General features: G+C 38.3%; 1 pseudogene; it reads left to right on the top strand.

Annotated features, from left to right (window-relative positions):
• Positions 1-27,515, top strand: LOC123628214 (annotated as a pseudogene).

Below are 27,515 nucleotides of genomic sequence, written 5' to 3'. Positions count from 1 at the left end.
ATGCCGCAGACCTCTCCCAACGCTCCAGCCACCACCTCCGACATAGACAAGAAACAGCGGCTCCAGCAGCTGCCCCAGCTCTTCGGGAAGCACCAAAGGGCAACAGCGGCCCTGCTCCACCTTGGCGGGAGCCTACCGGAGAGTCTAAACCCAAAAGCAAAGGAAAGAACCCAAGTGGATCCAAGCATTATTATTGCAAACGTGAACTTTCCTACCCCTGATATGAAAGTTTTAGCAACCAGACCCATCGCTCCAATTCACAGAAAAGCAAAACTTTTAACAAGATTCCTCCTTCAAGGGGCAGCAGCAAACTCTTTAGCTCTTATTTTAACGGTGGAAGATGAAATGAGGTAGCAGAAGCTCAACCGGCAGAATTTAGCCCTGCCTGGTTCTCTGGTCCTAAGAAGATCAACCTGCACCACTTGTTGAATTTCACTTTTGAACTCCATGGTCAGGTGGGTCACTTTCAAAGCAGTGGACACGGCAGCTGGGAAAAAAGGAACAAGTAGGGACATAAGCCTTTCAACAAGGAACTCTTTTTACAGGCCAATTGCCAATATGTGGTGTCTGAAAACCAAGACTACACAGTTCATTTTGCTGATGCTTGAACAACTCAAGCGATCCTCCCGCCTCGGCCTCCCAGAGTGCTAGGGTTACAGGCTGAGCCACCGCGCCGGGCATTTGCTGATCCTGATACTTTAGTCAACTGGGACTTTGTGGAACAAGTGCACATTTGTAGCCATGCAATGTTGTCTTGCCCAATATATCTCTATCCACCCACAGCAGCCAAGATAACCCATTGTGGACACATCTGCTGGGCCTGCACCCTGCACTATCTTTCACTGAATGAGAAGACCTGGAGTAAATGCCCCATCTGTTATAGTTCTGTGCATAAGAAGGATCTCAAGAGTGTAGTTGCAAGTCACATCAGTTTGTTATTGGTGATATCATTACCATGCAGCTGATGAAGAGGGAGAAAGAGGTGTTGGTGGCCTTGCCCAAGTCCAGATGGCTGAATAGACCATTCTGTTCATCCAGGAGTGGAACAGCACAGCCATTACTCCAAGTTGCTGCTGGCCTCTAAAGAACAGGTGCTGCACCGAGTAGTTCTGGAAGAGAAAGTAGCACTAGAGCAGCAACTGGCAGAGGAGAAGCACACTCCCAAGTCCTGCTTTATTGAGGCAGCTATCCAGGAGTTTGAGGTTGCTGTGAGCTAGGCTGATGCCACGGCACTCTAGCCTGGGCAACAGAGCAAGACTCTGTCTCAAAAAAAAAAAAATAATTGAGTTTATTGTCAATGCATTCATTAATGTTCACTTATCCATTCCTGTACAGAAATTATGATTTTTGTGATTACAGTAACAAAATGATATTCCTTGAGAAAAAAAAAAAAGTTGAGTTTTTCCCACCTGTTCAGTTCTCTTTGTTAAAGAAACAGAGGGATGGGAATAAAATGGATTTGGGACAAAAAATAAAAATAAAATAAAGTGAATCATTCTGCGATATTCCCTTAATAGTAACTTTCTATTCCCTTCATTCATTCTACTTTACTAATTGGAATTCTTTTTTTTTGAGGCAGAGTCTCATTCTGTTGCCCAGGCTAGAGTGCCGTGGCATCAGCCTAGCTCACAGCAACCTCAAACTCCTGGGTTCAAGCAATTCTCCTGCCTCAGCCTCCCGAGTAGCTGGGACTACTTTGCTTCCTTTTATTGGAAAATGGTATTTAGAAACCAAGATCTGTCCACTAAATGTGATCAATGCTACTGTCATGTTTTTGTTTCTAGGCTTTCATGGCAGACAGAGCTAGGAATTATACAAATGAATACATGGTGGCATGTGCCACCATGCCCGGCTAATTTTTTTTATATATATTTTTAGTTGGCCAGATAATTTCTCTCATTTTTAGTAGAGACAGGGGTCTCACTCTTGCTGAAGCTGGTCTCAAACTCCTGACCTTGAGCCATCCTCCCGCCTCAGCTTCCCAGAGTGCTAGGATTACAGGCGTGAGCCACCACGCCCAGCCAACTAATTGAAATTCTGTTATAAGGAAAAGTTGTTTTATTTTCCCCATTTATTTATTTATTCAGTAATTTATATCTGTAATGAATCATGGATATTTATTTTATTCTATGGGTTATAATCCATTAATGTCTTTATTTAATTTATTTATTGCTCAAATTATCCCAGATTTGTCCACTGGAAGTTCCTTAAAGTTGATTTATTTGTCCTTTTGAATTCCCCCATCAGTTTTTTAATCCTTCCTTACTTTCTGACATCCCAGACTCATTTTGTACATTCCCTGTCCCAGCCCTGAAATCAACCATTTCTCCAAAGATCTTTGCTTCCTTTTATTGGAAAATGGTATTTAGAAACCAAGATCTGTCCACTAAATGTGATCAATGCTACTGTCATGTTTTTGTTTCTAGGCTTTCATGGCAGACAGAGCTAGGAATTATACAAATGAATACACATATATACACACATTTATGTCTCTCTCCATATATAATTAGTTCATACTGACATCTCTGACTTCAACACACAGGTTTCATTCTAGTCTTCCCTCTTTCCATATTTGTAATTTGTTTCTCACACAGTGTCAAATGTGGCTCTCATTATCCACGATATATACTTCATTTGCTCAATCCTGCTATATAGTTTCAAAAAAATAAAATATTAAATAAAAGTGTTTCCAGATTGCTAACCCATACCCATGTGAAAAACAATTTTACTAAGTACAATATTTGTGTACCATTCTATTTGTCTTTAGCCTTATAGTATGCAATCAAAATAAGGTTTTTCTTTTTTTTTTTTTTTTGAGACAGAATCTCGCTGTGTTGCCCGGGCTAGAGTGAGTGCTGTGGCGTTAGCCTAGCTCACAGCAACCTCAAACTCCTGGGCTTAAGCAATCCTACTGCCTCAGCCTCCCCAGTAGCTGGGACTACAGGCATGCGCCACCATGCCTGGCTAATTTTTTCTATATATATATATTTTTAGTTGGCCAGATAATTTCTTTCTATTTTTAGTAGAGACAGGGTCTCACTCTTGCTCAGGCTGGTCTTGAACTCCTGACCTCGAGCAATCCACCCGCCTCAGCCTCCCAGAGTGCTAGGATTACAGGCGTGAGCCACCGCGCCCAGCCCAAGGTTTTCAAAGTTATTTAGATTAGTTCTTTTTCTTCACTTCCTTCAGTGTAGTTACATTATTCATTTGTAATATAGTTAGATCCATTTGTTACCATTTGCAATTCCATTTGGCATTCTCCCCACCCCCTGGTTGATTTTACTGATTGATTGATTGATTGATTGATTGAACATTATGAAACATTACCATGATTCTAAAATCCAGAGCTATACAAAAAGGTATATTCTAATTTGTGTCACTTCCCCCAACACTTACTACCCCATTCCCATGCCTGCATTCTTTCCACTCTGTTCTCACACACCCCTGTAGGTAACCAATCTCCTTAGTTTCTGTTTTGTCCTTTTTGTTTTTATTTTGCACAGATAAGCACAGATGTGTATTATCTTAATCTTCTTTCTTATATAAAGGTCGCATATTATAGATAGTCTTTTGAACTTTCCTGTTTTCACTTAACAATATATCTTTGAAATCAGTTTATATCAGTTCCTACAGATCTTCTTAATTGCTTTTTACAGCAACGTAACACTCCATTGCATGTACTAATGTAGTTTATTCAACCACTCTCCTTTGTATAGGCATTTAAAGTAGTTTCCAATATTTTACAAATACAAATAATGCTGTGTAGGGACCACACCCCTTGACTCCCTAAAGGTTCACTGAAAAAATCACTCACATGAGGCAGATTGATTAATTGGAGGAAAGGCATACAAATTTATTTAATGTGCATACACAGGAGCCTTCAAAATGAAGACCCAAAAATACAGAGGAAATTGTCTATTTTTATGCTTAGGTTCAACAAAGTGTGGACAGCCTTGTAGAAATATGACTGGACAAAAAGGATACTATCTAATGCTAATAGATTGAGTGGGGAAAGCCAGCAAGACCTGTCTGTCTAGATTCTTCCTGGCCTCTCTGAGTATGCATTCCTTCCTTCTGGATGTAGGGCAGGTTCCTCTCTGGAATGGGGGTCTATGACCTACAGTCAAACAAGGTAAGTCAGATACTTTCTTTATGGCCAATTTTTACACAGAATCATTTTATGTTTTATGTCTGGCTTTCGGAAAAAGGGGTTCTGGCTTTTATGAACTGCCTTGGAGAAGAGGGACTCTAGTTTCTATGGGTAGCCTCAGGGAAGAATGAGACTGAGAGGCAAAGGAGGACAGAAGATGGGCAGAGAAAAAGTTTTGCTTCTGAGGCCTTCATTTTGGGGTACTGTTTTCTGAGCCCCAGCAGCTGCAATGAATAACCTCATGCACATGTACTTTAGTATTGTTGGATATGTATCTTCAGGATAGATTCCTAAAAAGTGGGATTGCTGGGTCACAAGGTAAGAGCCTATGTAATTTTGTTAGATATTGCCAATTTCCCTCCAGGAAAGTAGTACTAGTTTGCTTTCCCACCAGCAATATATCAGAGCGCCTATTTCTCCACATCAAATAGGATATGTTGTCATACTTTAATATTTTTGAAAATCTGATGAGAAATGGTATCTCTGTTTTCATTTTCATTAATCTAATTACTATAAGCTTAAACATTTAAGGATCATTTTTACACACTTTCATAATGCATTCATGCCTTTTCTCCATTTTCCTACTGGGATTTTGGTTCTTTGTCTCAGTTTTTAAGAGTTCTTTATATATTAAGGATATTAGCCCTTCATTATGGTATATGTAGTTAATATTTTCCTCCAGTTAGTCAATTGTCTTTTGATTTTGTTTATCATGATTTTGCCATGCAAGTTTTTTGGTTTTCATCTTTATGTAGCCAAATGTACTAATCTTTTATTTTATTTCCTCTAGATTTTGAGTCATAGTTACAAAGCCTGTCTCACACCAAGGTCAAAGAGAAATTTACCCATGTTTTCTTCTAGTGCATGTATATTTCATTGTTTGCTTTTAGATCCCTGATCCATTTGAAATTTATTCTTATGTATGGTGTGAAGTATGTATCTAATTTTATCTTTGTCCCAATGACTACACAATATTCCCAGCACCACTTATTAAAAAGTTCACCTTTGCTGTAATGATTTAAGATGCCACCTTTTTCATACACTAAATTTCCGCATGTTTTAGTCTATTTCCTAAGCTTTCTATTCTATTTCACTGGTCTGTTTGTCTATATATGCACCAGGACCACACTACTTTAATTATACAGGCTTTAGAATATATTTTAATGTCTCACAGGGCTAGCTAGGAAACACCTCTCATATTTTTTTCCTTTTTAGTGATTTCCTGGCTATTTTTTCTGTATGTTTATTTTTTAATGTGCATTTTTGTATTAGCTTGTCCAACTCCATGGAAAAGGTTTGTACATACCTTTTATGAGATTGCATTATATTTAAAAATTAACTTATGGAAAACTCCCGTGTTTATAATGCTATGTCCTATTTGATCCAAGAATAGAGGCTGGCTTTCCATCTGTTCAAATTTAATGTAGTCTTTCAAGAGTGTTTTAAACTTTTGTTGTATAGGATTTGCACATTTCTTTTTAAATTTATTCATAAGTATTTAATTTTCTTTTTTTGTATTGTAAATGAGATTTCTTTATCATTATATTCTCTACAATTAGAGAATATTTACTTTGTGTTGTGTATACATAGGCTATTGATTTTGTATGCTAATTTTATATTCTGCTATCTTTCTGAATCTTTTATTGTTTAAGTTAGTTTTGTCATTGTTTATCTAAGGGGTTTTTAGGTATACTGTCATATCCTATGCAAATAGAGTTTTGCCATTTCTTTATAAATTCTTATGTCTTTGATTAATTTGTCTTGTCTGATTGCATTGCCTAGCACCTGCAGTAAAATGTTGCCTAGCATCAGAGATAGCAGACATGTCTATTCATTGTTCCTAATCTTTTTTTTTTTTTTTTTTGAGACAGAGTCTCACTCTGTTGCCCAGGCTAGAGTGAGTGCTGTGGCGTCAGCCTAGGTCACAGCAACCTCAAACTCCTGGGCTCAAGCGATCCTCCTGCCTCAGCCTCCCGAGTAGCTGGGACTACAGGCATGCGCCACCATGCCCGGCTAACTTTTTCTATATATTTTTAGTTGTCTGGTTAATTTCTTTCTATTTTTTAGTAGAGACAGGGGTCTCGCTCTCGCTCAGGCTGGTCTCAAACTCCTGAGCTCAAGCGATCCTCCCGCCTTGGCCTCCCAGAGGCGTGAGCCACCGCGCCGGCCATTGTTCCTAATCTTAATGGAGGCTGGGCATGGTGGCTCACACCGGCAATCCTAGCACTCCAGGAGGCCTATGGGGTTGGTGGGTTGGGGGGGATTGCCTGAGGTCAGGAGTTTGAGACTTAATCTTAGTGGAATGTCTCTAGTGCTTTCCCATTAAAATGCTGGCTTTAGGATTAAGTTAAATATATATAACTCAATTATATTTACATGTACATTATGTGTAATCCGGTTAGGAAAGTATAAAAGTATGTTTCCATTTCTATATTTTGGAGTGAGTGTTGTCATCATGAATGTTATTGAATTTTGTAGAAGGCTTTTTCAACACCTATGGAATAAATTGTATAATTTTTTTTAACTTATACTGGAAGTCAGCAACCTATGGCCTAAAGACCAAATTTCATCCGTGGCTTCTTCTTGATTGGCTCTCAAGCTAAGAATGGTTTTTACAAAAAAAAAAAAGAAAGAAAGAAACCATGAATGCATATTACTAAGTGAAAGAAGTCAATCTGAAAAGGCTACATGTTATATGGTTCCAATTACATGACATTCTATAAAAGGCAAAACAAGAGTGAAAAGATCAGTGTTTGACAGGAGTTGGGGAAAAGGAGGCATTTTTAGGGCAGTGAAACTATAACGATACTATAATGACGGATACATATACAACCGCAATATAAATTAGGGTGATAATGACGTGTCAATGTATAATAGATTCACCAACTGTAAAAAATGTACCACTCTGGTGTTGGATGTTGATAGTCGGGTAGGCTATGCATGAGTAGGGGCAGGAAGTTTATGGGAACTCTCTGTACTTTCTGCTTAATTTTTCTGTGAACCTAAAACTTCTCGAAAAAATAAAATCTGCTTTAAAAAAAAAAAAAGAAAGGAAAGGAGCAGTTAAAAAACTGTGAAAAAAAGAATGGTTTTTACACCTCTATTAATTAATTTTAGAAACAGGGTCTCACTATGTTGCTCAAGCTGGAGTGCAGTGGCTATTCTCAGGTGTGATCCTAGTGTACCATAGCCTTGAACTCCTGGGCTCAAGTGATTCTCCTGCCTCAGCCTCTTGAGTAGCTAGACTGTGGGCATCTGCCACTGAACTGAGGAAGTCTTCACAGTTTCTATTAAATCTTCACTTTGACTGTTGTTTTCTCTCCTGTTTTATTTATCCATATGGGTATGTTTATATATTTGTAATCACAAAAGCAACTTTATTTTTGCCTCCCATCCCTTTAAATTTGTTAAAGTTAGGTAGTCTAGACTCTATCTTCTGTCTTTTGGTGAAAACTCACGCTGTCTCAATGATTTCCTCATCATTATTTAAGAGGCTAATAGGGATTTTTACATTTCTGAAGGGCTGTAAAAAAAAAGAATATGCAATTGTGACTCACTGTATGTGGCCCACTAAGCCTAAAAGATTCATTATCTGGCCTTTACCAAAACACTGTTTGCTCACCCCTGACATATCTATTAAGATGGTATATGTTGCTAATATTCAGTCAACCTTGCACTCCTAGAATAAATCCCACTTTGTCATGGTATACCATAGTCTGAGATTAGGGTAAGGCGAGACAGGCACCTAGGCCTCAAAATTTAAGGAGACACTCACTCTACTTGCCCACCCTGCATTTCCAAGACTCTGAGAATGAGTGCCTCTTTAAATTTTGCACTCTGGGTACTTTACATTGAAGGAGGCAGTGACTCTCAGGGTCGTGAAAGTGCAGGGTCAGCATGTGAGAATCACCGCCTCTTTCAATTTTTTGCCCTAGATGTCTGGCTTGCCTCACCCTAGTCCCAGCCTTGATGTATCTTTTTCTTCATGCGGTGTTGAATATTGTTTGCTAATATTTTATTTAGTAATTAAGCATCAATATTTGTGAGTGATAGTGGCCTCTAATTTTCATTTTTGGTACTATCTTAATTAGGTTTAGGTATTAATCTTAATTTGCGTCATAAAAAATTAGAGAGTTTTCCTTCATTTTCAATTCTGTAGAACAATCTTACAAACATTGAGACTGTAGAATTCCCTTGTGAAAACTTTTGGCCATGGTGTGATTTACTGGTATAGAACTTTATTAACTTTTTCTATTTCTTCTATGAAAATTGGTCTTTTTAACCTTTCTAACTCTAAGAAGGTCAGTTTTGGAGATTTGTATTTCCCAAGGAAGTTGTTCATATCATCTATGCTTTCAAATTTATTTGCACAGAAATCTGGAGTAGTCTCTTATTTTTTAAAAAAAATTCTTCTGTTTCTGTGCTTATTTTACACTTGTTTCTTATTTTATATATTTGTGCTTTCTCCCATTGTTTGGATCAAGTTACTGATTTGTCTATTTTGTTAACTTTAAAAAAACACAAAATTTTGACTCATTAATAAGGTCTAATCTTTTTTTCTATTCTTCATTAATTAATGCTATTATCTTTATTTCCATTCTTATACTTTCTTTTGTCTTATATTGTTGCTCTTCTAGTATTTTTTGGTTTGAGCCAGAAAAATTAATTCGTTTTTCATTCTTTCATTTTTAGTGATAAAATATTTAGTGTTGTGAGCTTCCTTTTGATCACTGCTTTAAACATATCCCATAAAATCTAATGTGTACTGTTTTGATTATCATTATCTAAAATTTTGTCTGTAATTTCACTATGCATTTTTCTTTCACCAAGAGTTGTTTAATGGAAAGTTTTAAAATTTCCAGAGAGAGAATCTTTCTGGTTTTTGTTTTATTAGTAATTTCCAATTTTATTACATTATGATTAGGGAGTATTATCGATAATATTTCCATTTAATGGAATTTACTGATATTTTCTTTAGATTCTAATATGTGATCAATTTTTAATGCTATTTATTTTATTTATTTATTTATTTTGAGACAGAGTCTTGCTCTGTTGCCCAGGCTAGAGTGCTATGGCATCAGTCTAGCTCATAGCAACCTCAAACTCCTGGGCTCATGCAATCCTCCTGCCTCAGCCTCCTGAGTAGCTGGGACTACAGGCATGTGCCACCACGCCCAGCTAATTTTTTCTATTTTAAGTTGTCTGGCTAATTCCTTTTTTTTATTTTTAGTAGATATGGGGTCTTGCTCTTGCTCAGGCTGGTCTTGAACTCCTGAGCTCAAGTGATCCTTCCACCTCAGCCTCCCAGAGTGCTAGGATTACAGATGTGAGCCACCACACCCAGCCTTTTTAATGCAATTTATTTCCTTGACAAGAAGTTATATTCTCAATTATCTGAGTAAAGGGTTTGATATATATCTATAAAATCTACTTTGTTGATTGTGTTGTTTAGGTATTTTATCTCAATTTTTGTTATAGTCTTATTGATATATAATTTATATATCATAAAATTTACACATTATTAACCAAATATTTATAAGTCTACTTCTGGATTTTCCCTTCCTGTATTAATACTTGGCTATCTTAAAGCCAATACCATACTTTATTGCCTTGATTACTGTAGTTTAATTTGAAGTCAAATAATGTAAGATCTCCAACTTTGTTGTGCCACTTCAAAATTATTTTGGCTATTCTAAGTCTTTTGCATTTTCATACAAATTTTAAGATTTTCTGTCAAATTTCACAAAAATACATGCTGAGATATTGACTGGAATTACATTGTCTATAGATCAATTTGAGAATTGATATGTTGACAATTATGACTCTTCTGAATCATGAGCAAGTTATATTTCTACATTTACTTAGGTCTTCTTTAATTTCTTTCAGCAATGTTCAATGCTGTTAATGTACAGGCCTTGCACATATTTGTTAGATTTACTCCAAAGTATTTTTATGCTATTGTAATTTTTTTAAATTTCAATATTCAATGCTACATTTTTAATGTATAGAAATACAATTTTTAAATATTTTCCTTATATCCTGCAATCTTGCTACACTCATTTATCAGTTTTAAGACCTTTGTTGTTGATTTTATTGGATTTTATACAAAGATGAACTTGTCTGTAAATAAAAAATTTTACTTCTTCCTTTGCAATCTGCATACTTTTCATTTTATTTTCTTGCCTTATTGCACTAACTAGGACCTCCAGGTCAATGTTGAATAGAATTGGTGAAAGCAGACATACTTGTCTTATTCCTAATCTTAGAGATTACTTCCACCAGCAAATAAGATTCATCAGAATTTAGGGACCCAGTGTCCCCAGTTTCATCAGAGTTTTCCCATCCATCTTCATTCTAACTAACAGGATCCCATTCTTTCCCAATCAATGACCTCACTATAACAGTAGACACCTTGAGAGACTGGTAGTTCAACAGGCTGTTGCAATTCAACTAGTTGTAGGATGAGATTCTGCATTTGATTTCCAGCAATCTCAGTCATGTAGCTATAGGAGATAAGGGTCTTCTTCAGGGCATACGTAGAAGTTTTCAGTTCATTTATGTGATACTTGAGCTAGGAATTCAAATCCCTTTTCTTCCACCACTGTATCCAGCAACAGCAGAAACCAACCAACCAACTTCATTATATTCATTAGGCTTTCAAAGTATCATATACACAGTTATCCAGGTCTTTGCTTCTTATAAGTGGTTACTTAGTAGTATTCAGTGGAGATACTGTGAATATTTCTATTGCCAGATCATGGCGTGTACTATCATGGCTCTCACTATCAGTGCTCTCTTTATCACTGGAAGTAGTTATTAGCATCTTTAAATCTAACCAGATTAGACTGCCAATTCCAGAAGCCCTAGAAACAATTCAGAAAACTCTTCCTTAAAATTCTGTTTCTCCAAAACCATTCTCAGTACCAAAATCTGTATTAGTCTGGGTTTTCAAGAAAAACAAAACCAATATCTTTCTCTCAATATCCAAAAAAACACAGAAAGAGAGAGAGAAGGAAAGAGGAGAGAGAGAGATTGACAGATAAATAAATAAAGATAGATAGATAGATATAAGATATTGGGTCACGTGATCAGAGAGAATGAGAATTTCAAGATCTACAATCAGCAAGCAGGAGACCCAGGAGAGCTAATGGTATGTTCCAGTCTGAGTATAAGTTTGAAGGCAGGAGACGACTGATATTCTAGCTCAAAGACAGTCAGACAGAGAGAATGAATTATTTCTTACTTAGCTTTTTATTCTATTCGGGCCTTCAACAGATCAGATGAGGTCCACTCACATTGGACAGGGAAATTTGCTTTACTCAGTCTATGATTCAAATGTTGATCTCATCCTGAAACATCCTCACAGACACATCTAGAAATAATATTTAACCGAAGACCTGGTCAACCCATGGCCCAATCAAGCTGACACATAAAATTAATCATCACACAGGGTCTTTTGCAGTGCAAAAGTTTTTAATTTTGATGAAGTCCAACTTATAATGTTTTCTAATATAGCTTGTTCTTTTGGGGTCATGTCTAAGATTCTTCACATAGCCCTAGTTCCCAAAGATATTCCCCTACGTTTTCTGTAAAAAGTTTTATAGTTTTGTATTTACATTTACATCTATGATCCATTTTGTCTTAATTTTTGTATATGGTATGAGGTTTAGAGAAGTTTTGATTCTTTTCCCTATGGTTGTCCATTTGTTCCAATACCATTGATTGAAAAGACCATCCATCCTTCATTGAATTTCTTTGATCTTTTGTCAATAATCAGTTGGACTAGGCAATTTTTCTTACATATAGCCCCGAAAGTGCATGCAACAAAGAATAATAGATAATTGTACTTGATCAAAATTTAAAACTTTTGTGCTTCAAAAAACACCATTAAAAAGTGAAAAGATGGTTTACAGAATGGAAGGAAACATTCAAAAATCATATATCTGGCAAGGCACCTGTATCCTATATATATAAAGAGCATTTACAATTCAATAATAAAAAGACACTGGGTATTGTGTCAGTAAGGAACATAACCTGACTAGAGTTTGTAGTAAAAATTTCTATGATTATTGAGATTCAGGAAAGCACTAAAATAAATTAGTGCCCTGTGCAGTTGATATTTATTATAGCTTTGTGGTAATAACATATCTATAATTTTAGATTTTCAATAAAACTCATTCCTTTTTAAAAATAATAATAATAATAAAAAGACAAATAACCCAATTGAAAAATGAGCAAAGAATTTCAAGGGACATTCCTTCAAAGAAGATATACAAATGGCCAATAGGTACATGAAAAGATGCTCACCATCATTAGTCACTAGGGAAATGGAAATCAAAACCCCAATGAGGTAACATTTTATACCTACTAGTATGCCTATAATCAAAAAAATAGACAATGACAGGTCTTGGTGAGAATGTAGAGATATTCAAACACTCATGCACTGCTGGCAGGAATGTAAAATAGTGTAGCTACTTTGTAAAACAGTTCAGCAGTTCCTCAAAAAGTTAAATATACAGGTTGGGTGCAGTGACTCATGCCTATAATCCCAGCATTTTGGGAGGCCACGGCAGGACGATTGCTTGAGTCTAGGAGTTTGAGACCAGTCTGGGTAATGCAGCAAGATGCTGTATCTAAAAAAAGAAAAATTAAAACTAATTACCCATGTCATGCCTGTAATCCCAGCACTTTCAGAGGCTGAGGTGGGAGGATTACTTGAGCCCAGGAGTTCAAGGCTGCAGTGAGCTATGATCATCCCACTGCACTCCAGCCTAGATGAGACAGCAAAACCCTGCCTAAAAAAAAAGTCAAATACAGAATTACTATATTACTCAGCAATTCCACTTCTAGATGTACACCCAAGATAAATCAAATTATATGTCAACCAGCTGGGCTCAGTAGCCCACGCCTGTAATCCTAGCACTCCAGGAGGCCGAGGCAGGCGGATTGCTTGAGCTCAGGAGTTCGAGACCAGCCTGAGCAAGAGTGAGACCTCATCTCTACTAAAAATAGAAAGAAATTAGCCAGACAACTAAAAATAGAAAAAATCAGCTGGGCATGGTGGCGCATGCCTGTAGTCCCAGCTAATCGGGAGGCTAAGGCAGAAGGATTGCTTGAGCCTGGGAGTTTGAGGTTGCTGTGAGCTAGGCTGACGCCACAGCACTCTAACCCAGGCAAAAGAGTGAGACACTGTCTCAAAAAAAAAATTATACGTCAACAGAAAATCTTATATATAAATATTCATGAGAGCATTATTCATAATAGCCAAAAGTGACAAAAACCCAAATGTCCATCAACTGATGAATGGATAAACAAAATGAAATGCTATGGAATAGTTTTCAACCCTTCATTTTCCCTATGGTTCTTTTATTTTCAATTTTATTTATTTCTGCTCTTTATTATTTCCTTTCTTCTGCTTGCATTGGGTTTATTTTGCTCTTTCTTCTTTAGTTTTTTGAGGTGGTCACTTAGATTATTTATTTGAGGTCCTTCCTCTTTTCTATTTTCAGTAGTTAGTGCTATAAATTTCTCTCTCAACAACAACTGTATATAGATGTGTTAATCTTTTTGTTGTTCCTTTTTGTGATAGTGTGGTATTTTATGAGATTCCTACTTTAATGGCGCCCTCTTCTGTCAGCATAATAAAGTACAGCTATTTAGTAAATTTGTCGTTTTGGTGATGGGGAGGGGGTTTATGTGTTCTCTGATTTTGTAGTTCTTTTTTTGTCTTGTTAACATAAATTTTGCCCTTTTGCTCTTTTCTCCATCACCATTCAATTACCAAAGGGTTCTTTTTTTTTTCATTTCAGAATATTACGGGGGTACAAACTCTTTGGTTACATAAATTGCCTTTGCACCTGAGTCAGAGCTACAAGCGTGCCCATCCCCCAGAAAGTGTACACCGTACCCATTAGGTGTGAATTTACCCACCCCTCCTCCCCCCTCCCACCTGCCCAACACCAGATGAATGTTACTTCCACATGTGCACATACATGTTGCTCAGTTAGAGCCAATTTAATGGTGATTACATGTGGTGCTTGTTTTCCCATTCTTGGGATACTTGACTTAGAAGAATGGGCTCCAGTTCCTTCCAGGATAATACAAGAGGTATTAGTTCACCCAGAGGGTTCTTCTTCATTGCTTTTTACCTTTTTCCTTTCCAGAATCACACATGCGATTAAGTCTCTTCCCTGTAGTCTATACTGTGATCCACCTAGACCAGCGGTCCCTAACCTTTTTGGCACCAGGGACTGGTTTCAGGGAAGACAATTTATCCATGGACACGGATGGGGATGGTTTCAGGATGATTCAAGCACATTGCATTTATTGTGAAGCCCAACCTCTTTGCTGATGATAATCTGTATTTGCAGCCGCTCCCCAGCACTAGCATCACCACCTCAGCTCTTCCTCAGATCAATCATCAGGCATTAAATCCTCATAAAGAGCGTGAGACCTAGATCCCTTGCATGCAGTTTACAGTAGGGTTCACTCCCCTAAGAGAATCTAAAGCCACCGCTGATCTGACAGGAGGTGGAGCTTATGCGGTGATCTGAGCGATGGGGAGCGGCTGTAAATACAGGTGAAGCTTCGCTCCTCCTTGCTCACCTCCTGCTGCGTGGCCAGTTGCTAGCAGACCACGGACTGGTACCGCTCTGCGGGCCCGGGGGTTGGAGACCGCAGACCTAGACAATTTTTTTTTTTAAATTAGGGTGAACTTAGTCTTTCTGGTGGTGGTTTTACAAATCTTTTGGCCTTTTAGCTATCTCTTCTGTTTGCCCCTCAGGTTTTCTCAGAGTCTGCCTTGCTGGCCACAAGCCTTGTAGCAGGGCAGGTGGGAGGCGGAGGGAGCTTGAGAAACAACACACTACAATGTGGCATTATTTACCCTTTCACTTACAGGTTTCTTTTGTTGTTGTTGTTGTTTTGTTTTTGTTTTTGTTGTTTGTTGTTTGTTTGTTTGAGACAGAGTCTCGCTCTGTTGCCCAGGCTAGAGTGAGTGCCGTGGCGTCAGCCTAGCTCACAGCAACCTCAAACTCCTGGGCTTAAGCGATCCTCCTGGCTCAGCGTCCCGAGTAGCTGGGACTACAGGCATGCACCACCATGCCCGGCTAATTTTTTCTATATATATTTTTAGTTGGCCAGATAATTTATTTCTATTTTTAGTAGAGACGGGGTCTCGCTCTCGCTCAGGCTGGTCTCGAACTCCTGACCTCGAGCGATCCACCCGCCTCGGCCTCCCAGAGTGCTAGGACTACAGGGGTGAGCCACCGCGCCCAGCCTCACTTACAGTTATTTTGAAGTTTGGGTATTCTTTCTCTTCGAGTTATGGCGAGGGTATTGTTTTGTGCAGTTTTCTTTCTCTTTTCTTGGTGTTCTGTACTGTTTTTGGAGGGAGATTGGGAGATTGGGACCTAGGTAGCTGCCATTGTTGTCAGCTACCCAGAAGTTTCTCATTGTACAGAATTCTAATAATAGATTGATGTTATTTTCCCAGGTCTAAATTAATGTTTCTCCTTCTTATCCTGTTTTTGTTTTGTTTTGTTTTGTTTTGTTTTGTTTTGTTTTGTTTTGTTTTTTGAGACAGAGTCTCGCTTTGTTGCCCAGGCTAGAGTGAGTGCCGTGGCGTCAGCCTAGCTCACAGCAACCTCAGACTCCTCGGCTTAAGCGATCCTCCTGCCTCAGCCTCCCGAGTAGCTGGGACTACAGGCATGCGCCACCATGCCCAGCTAATTTTTTCTATATAGATTTTTAGTTGGCCAGATAATTTCTTTCTATTTTTAGTAGAGACAGGGTCTCACTCTTGTTCAGGCTGATCTCGAACTCCTGACCTCGAGCAATCCACCCGTCTCGGCCTCCCAGAGTGCTAGGATTACAGGCGTGAGCCACCTCGCCTGGCCTTTATCCTGTTTTTAACCCAATGTTTTGTTTGGAAGACAAATCCCTCCTCTTTCCCTAACCACCACCACTAAATATGAAACGCCAAGATTCTAATATGTGAATTATTTCAGTTGTTATCTCCAGAATCAAATGAAATCATGCAGATATCAAAGTCTCTGTGTTCTGACTTAATTAAAACATTTCAAGAGTAAACTGCAGTGTACTTTGTCATTCTAATTGAGAACATTTGGCTAGATTAAAAGAAACAAAATATGCAAGAGTCCACTCAGAGGTTCATCTGTTTAGACCCCCATCCCTCATCCTGTATGATCACCTTTGGGAAGACTTTACTTGCTAAAGCTATGACAGAGGAAAATTGATATTTGTTTTTTAGGTGTGGCTGCTTCAAAACATTATGCTTTCAAAATAAATGTTAATAAATTAAGGTTTAGTGGCCATGTTCTCTCACCCCTCTTTTTTTCAGGAAGTATGACATTGAAGTCAATATAAGACACTGGTTAAGGAGTGTGATTCTCAGAGCCAGAATGCCTGGATAAAAATCTAAGTTCTGCCATTGTCTAGATGTGTGATGAAGCTACTGAATACTTCTGTACCTCTATTTTCTCATCTAGAAAATGGAGGTAATAACAGTACCTATCTCATACAATATTTGCCAGTTAATACATGTAAAGCACTTAGAATAATGCGTGACACATAGTAAACTCATGTATTAATAAGTATATTTATTGTATAACCTAGTTTTAGCAGTATCTTTAATAGCTGTAGTAGTTATCTATTGCTACATTATAAATTGCCACAATTTCATGGCCTCAAGTACCCATTTATTATCTCAGCATTTCTGTAGGTCAGGAATCTGAGCACTGCTTAACTGGGTCCTCTGCTTCAGGGTCTCTCATGAGGCTACAAGCAAGGTGTTAACCAAAGCTTAGTTCTCTTCTGAAGGTTGGCTGGGAAAGGATTTGTTTCCAAGGCTTCCGAGCTCATGTGATTGTTGGCAAGATTCAGTTCCTTGTGGTCTATGAAACCGAGGGCCTCAGTTTCTATCTGACCATGGGCTGAAGACCACCCTAGGATCCTTGCTGCAGTGGCCTCCCCAACATGTCAACTTGCTTTATCAAAACCAATAAGGTAGAGAGTCTGCTACAAAGACAAAGGTTACCAATTCTTGTATGTAACCTAATCACAGAGTGATACCCCATCACCTACACCATATTCTCTTTGTTAGAGATAAGTCACAAGCCATCCCATACTCAAGGGGTGTGACCACCTGGATATAGGGACCACTGGATATAAGCCATCTTAAAGTCTGTCCCCCACAGTGTCTTAAAAAGGAAATGCAGTACAGCCAGATATTTAAGAACATTGATTTTGTAGTCAACTTACTCAGGTTTAAGTGCTGAATGACCCTGGGCAGTTTACTTAAGCCTTCTGAGCCTCAGTTTCTCCATTAATAACATGGAGTAATAATTGCACTTGGGAGATGCTTTGGCAAGGATTAGATATGCATCTCTATTTATTTCTCTATCTTGCTTTGAACTTAGTTAAGTGCTTAATAAATGTTAGTCAATATTATTCTAAAGCTACCAGAATGATATTTCATTTAATAAGCTAGTATATTCCATCCATTGCTGCTAAACAAGTGATCAGATCGGGCTTGAAAAAAATCAACATAAACAAAAGACCATCAAGAAACTGTTACTCTCCCCTGTTAGTTATGACCATTTGAAAAGTGTCACTTTGTATAGAAGCTCAACTAAGTTTTGGTGTTTTTAAGGTGCTTCTGTGCTCAGAACCAGAATAATGACAATTAGAATTCAACTCCTCACACCAGCTATATCTCAACTCCAATCGAGCCAGGATATCTGCTATAAACGTGTAAATTATGACTTTTAATTGCAGACTTCATACATTTTCTTGATTTAATTATGCAATTATTGAGATCCCTCTATAGGCCTGTCCCTTTGCTGAACACTGGGGTTACAAAATCCCTGACCCCATGGAGCTCACAGTCTCTATGGAGAGTCAGATAAATACAGAATGATAGTAAGACAGTGTAGCACACTGTAGCAGAAATTGGCTTGGGGTATGACGGAGGCACAGAGGAGGAGGATTAACACAAATTGGGAGGGTCAGAAAAGGCTTTCTGAACCTGAGGCTTGAAGTGTGTGTCAGAAAGGATATTCCCAGGTGGAAATATAAGAGGTGAAACAGAGATCTCTGCTCTCAATCTCACAGTTCAGTGGGAGAGGCAAATTCACAGAAAGCTAATGAGAACACTGTTTGTGAAGAAATGCTGTGGGAACCGGGGAAGGTAGGTTCTGACTGGGGTGGAGGGTGCTCAGGGAAAAGCTCACAGAGGAGGAGAGAACTGAGCCAGATTTTAAGGACGGGAAATTGTATTGGTGTTCGTTTGGTCTTCTTCAAGTTCTCTCTCTTGCTACTTCCAGCATTAGGTGGGTTTTTCCAGGCTGGGACCATTTTACTTTTTGTTAATCACCTTTCATTATCCATGTGTAACCAAAGAAACACCTAATAGGAATTTAGAATGTTAGGACTGTCTACTGGCATTACACCTTGGCTGTTCCCCAACTTAGCATTATCTTTTCACCGCATGTTCATATATTGCCTGAATAATGGTAGTATTCATACGAATAATGATAATAGCCTAACATTTGTATAATGCTTTCTAGTTTAAAATCTGTGTTTTATAGATGTTCAATTTATGAATTCATTATATTTCAATATATAGAAAAGTACAGAAAATGATAAAATAGCCACCTATAATCACACCACGCAATTAACTGGATGTTACCATTTTGCCTCATTTATTTCAGCTCTCTCTTTCCGTCTCTAAGTAATAACATATTATAAACACAGCAAAACCCTATGCCCTGTGACTTCTTTATCCGTACCTCTCCTTGGATAACCACTGTCTTGCAGTTCCCATGTGTCATTTTTGTGCAATTTTTGTACTTTTGTTATCTATAAATATAAACAATATATTATTTCATGTATTCTTACAGTTTTTGAAATCTCCAAATACCATGTTTACCCTTTTGTGCCTTATTTTTTTTTACAATTTTTTTTTTTTTTTTTGAGACGGAGTCTCACTTTGTTGCCCGGGCTAGAGTGAGTGCCATGGCATCAGCCTCGCTCACAGCAACCTCAAACTCCTGGGCTTAAACGATCCTCCTGCCTCAGCCTCCCGAGTAGCTGGGACTACATGCATGCACCACCACGCCCAGCTAATTTTTTCTATATAGATTTTTAGCTGTCCAAATCATTTCTTTCTACTTTTGGTAGAGACGGGGTCTCACTCTTGCTCAGGCTGGTCTCGAACTCCTGACCTCGAGCGATCCACCCGCCTCGGCCTCCCAGAGTGCTAGGATTACAGGCGTGAGCCACCGCGCCCCGCCTACAATATTTTTTAAACTTTTTCCTGCTGCTTAATGTTTCTCTGGTAGTTGTTCTATTTCACTCATTTTAACAGCTATGTAGCATTCCACTGTATAACTAAAGCACAGGTTATTTATCCCATTCACCAACTGAGGGATAATTAGAATGTTTCCACTTTTACATTTTATATTTTGCTATCATGAAGAGTATTGGAGATAATGTTCTTATACATGTTTCTCTGTGCCCATTTCTGAGAATTTTGCTAGGGAAACACTTAGGAATTGGGTTGCTGAGCCATGGGGCATAAGCATTTTTAAACTTCATAGATTTTGCAAAATTACTCTGCAAAGTACTTTCTTTGTTCTGAGCATTTCATATGTATTAACTCGTATCCTCACAACCACCATAAGAGGCAAATACTGTTATACTCCTTTTTACAGATGTAGAAACTGAAACTAAGAGAAGTTAAGTGACTTGCCCAAGGTCACACAGGAAGCAATAGAGCTTGTATGTGAATAGAGGCAGTCTATTGAAATGGTTCTATTCCAGTATGGTTCCAATGCCCATGCTTTTAACCACTACACTGTTATATCTCCTATTCAAACCCATTATTGTTTTAATTTGCATTTATTTCTCCCATTGCTAATGAGGTTGAACATCTTTCAATCCTTTTTTGTTGGCGAGAACACTAATTAATGGCAAAAGCAGTGGATAATGAAAAAAAAATGCCACAGCCCTATCCTCAAAGGCAATGAGCTCTCACATAGGTCAGGCCTGGTGCATGGCTTCTATGAGGTCAGAACATTTACAAGATGACTGCAATTGATACACTGATTTGGAGGAGGACTATCTTTTTTAAATTAGTTTTATTTTTTATTAAAGAAATATGCACACATTTTTTAAAGAGACAACTAGATCTACCAGACTTGTTAAGAAAAACAACAGTCCTTTCCCACATTCTACTCCCCACATGCAACCACTTTCAGTTAGTTCTTGGAGCTGATTCTTTTGCTATTTACTTCTGTATCTTCAGATATCATGCTTGCATGAATAGAGATTGGATTTATAGCTTTAAAAATTTTTAATTGACTTTATACTATAGAAAATAGGATTTAGCTCCTGCCTATCTCTCTCTTTCTCTCTTATGCATGCATACACCATATCCTCCCAATATAGTTATATTTTTAGATCAATGTTCAATGTTTACATTATTATGATTGTATAAATACAATAGGTAACTTAGTATATTATGATTTATTTTCCATCTCCTTCACATTTTGATTCCCTAGCATTTTTTTAACTTGCTTGATTTTCTGTGTACTTACCACCAAATCAATCCCAAACTGGCAATTTCATCTTCTTGAAGAAATCTCTCCCAGAGCCTTCTGGACAGTTCCAATCTGAAGTGATTGCTCTAGGCCTGCTGAAAAGCGATGATTCTGAGATCTCTTTACATAATCATTGTAGAGATTCTCTTTGTACCTCTCTTGTGTTAGATTCTTTATTGTTTGGTTCCATATCTTACACTTTTTTGTGCTATGCTTTGATTTGAGGGTAGCTCACCCTCCAATAGCTTCCTAAGAAAGAGTGTGTGGTATATAATATTTCCATCACTTCAGAATGTTCCCTCATGCCCATTTTGTAGCCAATAAAAAACCCAAAGGTAAACATTGTTCTATTTATTGCCATATATTGTTCTGACTCTTCTTGAACTTTAGAAAAATGGAATCATACACTATGGTTCTTTTACTTAAAATAATGTTTTTGAGAGTTAATCCACGTGGTTGCATGAGTTTTTTTATTGACATTTAATTTCAGTTGTCATGTTTTTAGTTTTCAAGAGCTAGTTTTTATTCTATTATTATAATGTGTAAACCATCTTGATTTTGGTTTTTTCATCAATTTATTTATTTATTTTTTTTGGTTATTATGGGTACATAATAGTTGTCCATCCTGTTTTTGTTTTACAAATGTTATTATCTGCCCTTATGTCTCTAGGATAATAATATCTTAAGAACCCAGGCTACACATGGTGACTCATGCTTGTAATACTAACACTTTGGGAGGTGGAGATTGTAGGATGGCTTGAGGCCAGGAGTTTGAGACCAGCCTGAGCAAGATCGAGACCACCATCTCTACAAAAAATAGAAAAATTAACCAGATATGGTGGCATGCACCTGTAGTCCCAGCTACTCGGGAGGCTGAGGCAGGAGGATTGCTTGAGCCGAAGAGTTTGAGGTTGCAGTGAGCTATGATGATGCCACAGCACTCTAGCCCAGGTAACAGAGCTAGAACCTGTCAAAAAAAAAAAAAAAAGAACCCTTTATTGAGGGACAGTTGACATAAAATGCACATATTTAAAGTGTACAAATTGAAAAGTTTTGGCCGGGCACGGTGGCTCATGCCTGTAATCCTAGCACTCTGGGAGGCCAAAGCGGGAGGATCGCTCGAGGTCAGGAGTTCAAGACCAGCCTGAGCAAGAGCGAGACCCCTGTCTCTACTGAAAAATAGAAAGAGATGATTTGGACAGCTAAAAATACATATAGAAAAATTAGCCGGGCATGCTGGCACATGCCTGTAGTCCCAGCTACTCGGGAGGCTGAGGCAGGAGGATCGCTTGAGCCCAGGAATTTGAGGTTGCTGTGAGCTAGGCTGACGCCATGGCACTCTGGCCCAGGCAACAGAGGGAGACTCTGTCTCAAAAAAAAAAAAAAAAAAAGAAAGAAAGAAAAGTTTTGACATACATAATCATATATGAAACCATCTCCACAATTAAGATAATGAATATATCCATCATCCCCAAAAGTTTGTTTGTGATCCTTTGTAATTGTTTCTTTCTATTCCTTCAACCCCTAACCCACCTTTGTCTCCAGAAAACTAATGGTCTTCTTTATCACTATGAATTAGTTTGCAATTTCTAGAATTTTATATAAATGGAATGATATAGTAAACACTGCTTTGTGTGGTTTCTTTCTCTCAGCATAATTATTTTGAGATTCATCCATGTCATTATGTATATTCACAGTTCATTCCTTTTTTATTGCTTAGTAGTATTCCATTGTATGAATATACAACAATTTGTTCATTCTTTCATCTGTTAATGGACATTTGGATTGTTTCCAGTTTTGAACATTTGTATACAAGTCCTTATATGGACATACACTTTCATTTCTTGTGGGTAAATACCTAATAACAGAATAGTGGAATTGCTAGATCATATGCTAGGTATATGTTTAAGTTCTTAGGAAACTGCCAAACTATTTTCCAAAGTAGTTGAACACTTTAAATTCCTACCAGGAGTATATGAGAGTTCCAGTTGATCCACGTCCACACCTGTATGTAGTATGGTTAGTTTTGTTAATTTTATACATTCTAATAGATATGTAATTTCATCTCATTGTGGTTTGTGATGGTGAACATCTTTTTTTGTGCTTATTTACCATTCTACATCTTCCTTGGTGAAGTGTCTGTTTATATCATTTGCCCAAATCTATATTGGGTTGTTTTTTATTATTGAGTTTTAAGAATTGTTTGTATATCTTAGATACAAGTCCTTTATCAGATATGTGATTTGCAAATATTTTCTTCCAATATATGTATTGTATTTTCACTTTTTAACAGGGTCATTCACAGAGCAGAAGTTCTTAATTTTTATAAAACCCAACTTATCTTTTTTTCCTTTTATGGATTGTGTGTTTGGTATCATACCTATTAACTCTTTGCCTAATCCAAAGTCATAAGGTTTTCTCTGATGTTTTCTCCTAGAAGGTGTGAGAAGCCCCTCATTCTGATATGTGTGTGTGTGTGTGTGTGTGTGTGTGTGTGTTTGTGTGTGTGTGTGTATCCCTATGAAGTCTCTGATGATATTGATTCAGAAAGGAAGAGGCAGGCATGTGAGAAGGGAGGGAGGCAATGTCCTGCATGGTTAGAAGCCAAAATCAGCAGGTCCACAGTTAGCCAGACACTGGGGCTAAGGACTTCAACTTTTCTTCTCATAGACAAGGAAAAGGAGTGTGATGTTTCTGTGTGTGTAGGGGGCAAAGCGGAAGGACTACATCAGCATCTAAATTTCTAGAACCCAGATGGGGAGAGATGTGATGTGTGCGTGGCAGCATTCCCACTCCCAAAAGAAGGGAGACAGATTTCTCCAGGCAACTACTTCATAGTAGTGCTTGACGTACCCCACTATATGCTGTAGGCGTTTAAAGGCCCTCAGAAGGACCAAAAAACTCACCCTATCAAAAGTCACTGACAGCACTTCCAAGAACTAAAATAATGGTGTTTGAAAGGCACAAATCCAACATTAATTAGGTTACTTTGTTGCTAAGAAGCTTGGGGTGGAACAGTAGGAGTGGTTTCCCCCAGTGCAGCCAATAAATGGAGCATTGTCTACAGGAAATTTTTAAAAATAAGAGTAAAACTGAGTAAAAGCCAGTCTTTTTTTAATCATCTCTATAGTCCACCATTTGTAACTAGTGACAGTGAAAAAATACTCTTCTCCTCAAAAACCTTGCATCTTTATTCCTTTCCAAAGTTAGATTTTTCCCATAGAGAATATGATTCTTTTATAAAACAGCTTTATTGAGGTGTTATTGGCATACAATAAATTGCACATATTTAAAAGTGTACAATTGGATTTGTTTTGACATATGTATATACATGCATATACATCACAATCAAAATAGTGAACACATTCATCACCCACATATGAAAATCAACCAATGTAATAATACACCAGATCAACAGAATAAAGAAAAAAACCACATGATCATCTCAATTGATACAGAAAATTTATTTGACAACATGTGTCACTCCTTCATGATAAAAACAATCAACTAGGAATAAAAGGGAACTCCTCAACATGACACCATATATGTAAAAGGCCATGTATGTAAAACTCACAGGTAACATGATACTCCATGGTGAAAGACTGAAAGCTATTCTCCTAAGATCAGGAACAAGACAAGGCTGCCCACTCTCAACACTTCTATCCAACGTAGTACTGGAAGTCCTGGTGAGAGCAATTAGGTAAGAAAAAAAAAGTAAAATACATTAAAATTGGAAAGGAAAAAGTAAGATTATCTCAGTTCACAGGTGAAATATGCATAACTCTGAAGATTCCACCAAAAAAATCTTTTAGAGCCCAGAAACTAATTCAGCAATGTTGCAGGATACAAAATCAACACACAAAAATTAGTTGTATTCTATACACTGACAATGAGCATGGTGAGTAGCCTCTGAGATCTGCATGGTGGCCGCTGCCAGCTCCACCCCTGCTCCGTCTCTGGCTGGCCTCAGATGTTTCAGCCGTTGCAAGCACTCCTGAAGCTTCCTATGGGCTGAGGCAGGAGTGAGTTTCCTGTGAAGGGACCCAGGGAAGTGGGAACGCTGGATGTTTATTTTCAACTCACTTTTGACAGTGCAGAGACTGTGAGTTCAGGGAACTTTAATGCATGTGGTACCTTGCCAGCTTGGGGGGGCAGGCATCATAGTTAAAGAAAACCGTTTCCTTTACTGCCTGCTTCAAGTTTTTCTCTGCTCTGCAGCTCAAGGGATCATCACAGTCTCAGTTTTGCATTCTGGGATATTCTGGGTGATAATCCTCCACTGGGTGGTTGTTAATCAGGTTTCTGTGAGGGAGAGCGAAGCCAGATAACTCCTATTTGATTATTTTGCTGATGCCACTCCTCAGAAATAGTAACTCTACAGTGGAGGTATAGTTACTATCTAAAGGAACCAAAGCTAACATTACCAATATTGAGACAAACTGATATTATGTACCCTCTGATATGAAAAACTGAGAAGGACATGATATCACGTTTGTTACTTTTATTCAACTAATCCTTTAGAAATACCAGAAAAATCCAAATCCAAGGACAATGCACAAAATAACTAGCCTACATTTTTCAAGTATTCTGCGTTCAAAAAAGATAGAAACTGAGGAATTGTTCCAGATTAAAGAAAATAAAAGAGATATGACAACAATTAAAATGCAATGCATGATCCCAGATTGGATCCAGGACTGAGAAAAAAGAACCTCTAAAGAATACTATTGGTATAATTCTTCAAATTTAAGTATAAATTGTGGTTTAGATAATAGTATTATTTCAACATTAGGTTTCCTGATTTTGATAACCACGCTGTGGTTATAAACAGAATGTCTTTGTTCTTATGAAACATAGCCTGATGTATTTAGGGGTAAATGAACATGGTGTCTTCAAGTTACTTTCAAACAGTTCATGGGAGAGAGACAGAATGATAAAGCAACCCTGCCTCACAGACTGCCTACTGTAAGGTACATAATTAACCAAGCAGTGTACCTGGTCAACAAATTTGTGTAGAAGAAGAAGTGATGTGAGGTGAAAATATATAGAGATTACTGGGCAGTGGTCAATAATGAGCCATCTGTCAGAGGCCTAGAAGGACAAGGATTGAGAGGGATCAGAGAAAAGTAGTTCTGCACAAAGGTATGTGGATAGATATAGTACACATGGGAATGAGTAAAAATAGGCACCACAGAAGTAGCAGTGAACAACCAAGTAGACAAAATAACTTTGCCAGTCAATGTTAGCCAGACGTTTTTACCACCCACTCCAGAACTTCCAATGAGCACATGAATAGAATGGTCATGTTAGTAAAGAAAAGCTATGTATGGACCCAGAAACATGAACTTCTACTTACCAACTCCAATCTAGTATTGCTGCCTCTGAACACTCAACTTGTTAGCCACAGAGACCAAGACTGAGACCCCAGAATAGCAGTATTCCGTGAACAGATCTACTGGTCACTTGGTGGCAAGATGGCTAGATTGGGCCCTTACATCCTGGAAAGGTCTGAAGTTCATCCTCACAGGGATAGATATTTATCCAGGCACAAGTTTTCCTTTTCTGCTTGTAAAACCTCAGGCAGCACCATTATTTGTGAGTTTATGGAATTTCTGATCCATAGGCCTGGTATCTCACACAGCAAAGCATGTAACCAGACTATCCCCTCATAGCAAAGGAGGTACAGGAGTGAGCCTGGCTCAAATACTCCTTTGAAGGTGGGCGAGTCTGAGAGAGCCATCAGACTGCAATGCAATCCTCACTCTGGATGAAGGAGACAAGGAGAAAAAGTTGAGTGGAAGTGTCCTGGATTGCCATCTAGTTTAAGGGAGTTCTCTGCGTTCTGGGAGTCTTTGAGCCAAAGCTGGCTGAAAAAAGAGTCCTGTACCTCCCGCTCATCCATGGCTGGGGAGTGGCCAGTGGGTGATGTGGCCTTGGCACAATGGCCTCTCATAGATTTCAGAATGCAGCAGCTGAGGCCCTTGGTCAATTATGCTCCCTGTAGTAAAAGGTCTGTGAGGTGCATTCTCACAGCTGCCACCATCCACTCCTTTAGGCTACACAGATTTTCTTCACATGGTTTTATGGAGAAGCTTCTAGATAGTCCCCATGGACATTTCTTTCTGAGAGAAAGGTCAGAAAATGCTCAGTGAGATGGACTACAACCCATTACTTCAGTTCATCTTGGGGCCACAACTGGTTCTCATCGTCTCCCTTCTCCACTATCCATTCTAAATTTACCTCTCCCTCAGCTGTCAGCAAGTCTTGGTGACTTACCTGGTGGTATGACCCAAACCTTCATTCTTTAGTGGTCTGGTCTGAGAAGTTCTGAGTCTGGAATTGCTGTATTTCCCCATTCACAGTTACAATGGGGCAAGGGAGTACCAGGAGGCACCCAAATGGCTCACCTAGGATCCACACGTAAGTCCTCCCTCCCAGTCACCATTGTGTAAAAGCAACTATACCTCCTCCTGAACACCAGGATCAAATACCTTTGCCAGAATGATAACTCTTCTCCTCACCTGCTTGGTCCTCAGGCACAAGGAATCCAAAGTGCCCTGGAATCACCTCTGACTTGTATTTCATTGGGACCTTTGCTGTATAAAGAGTGTACACCCTTTGAGAAACAGGACCTCCAGCTTAGTAGAGCCCAGAGTCAAAAGGACAGAAAGAAAAAACTCCTGAGTGGATCATTAGGAGTAAAGGTAATTGAGGCCACTCCTGTTTCTACCACTGAACTCATGTAG

Source organism: Lemur catta, chromosome X, assembly GCF_020740605.2.
Source record: "Lemur catta isolate mLemCat1 chromosome X, mLemCat1.pri, whole genome shotgun sequence".
In the NCBI taxonomy this organism is placed as follows: domain Eukaryota; kingdom Metazoa; phylum Chordata; class Mammalia; order Primates; family Lemuridae; genus Lemur; species Lemur catta.
Note: the sequence above shows the minus strand (reverse complement) of the source record. Positions and strands in the feature narration are given on the sequence as shown.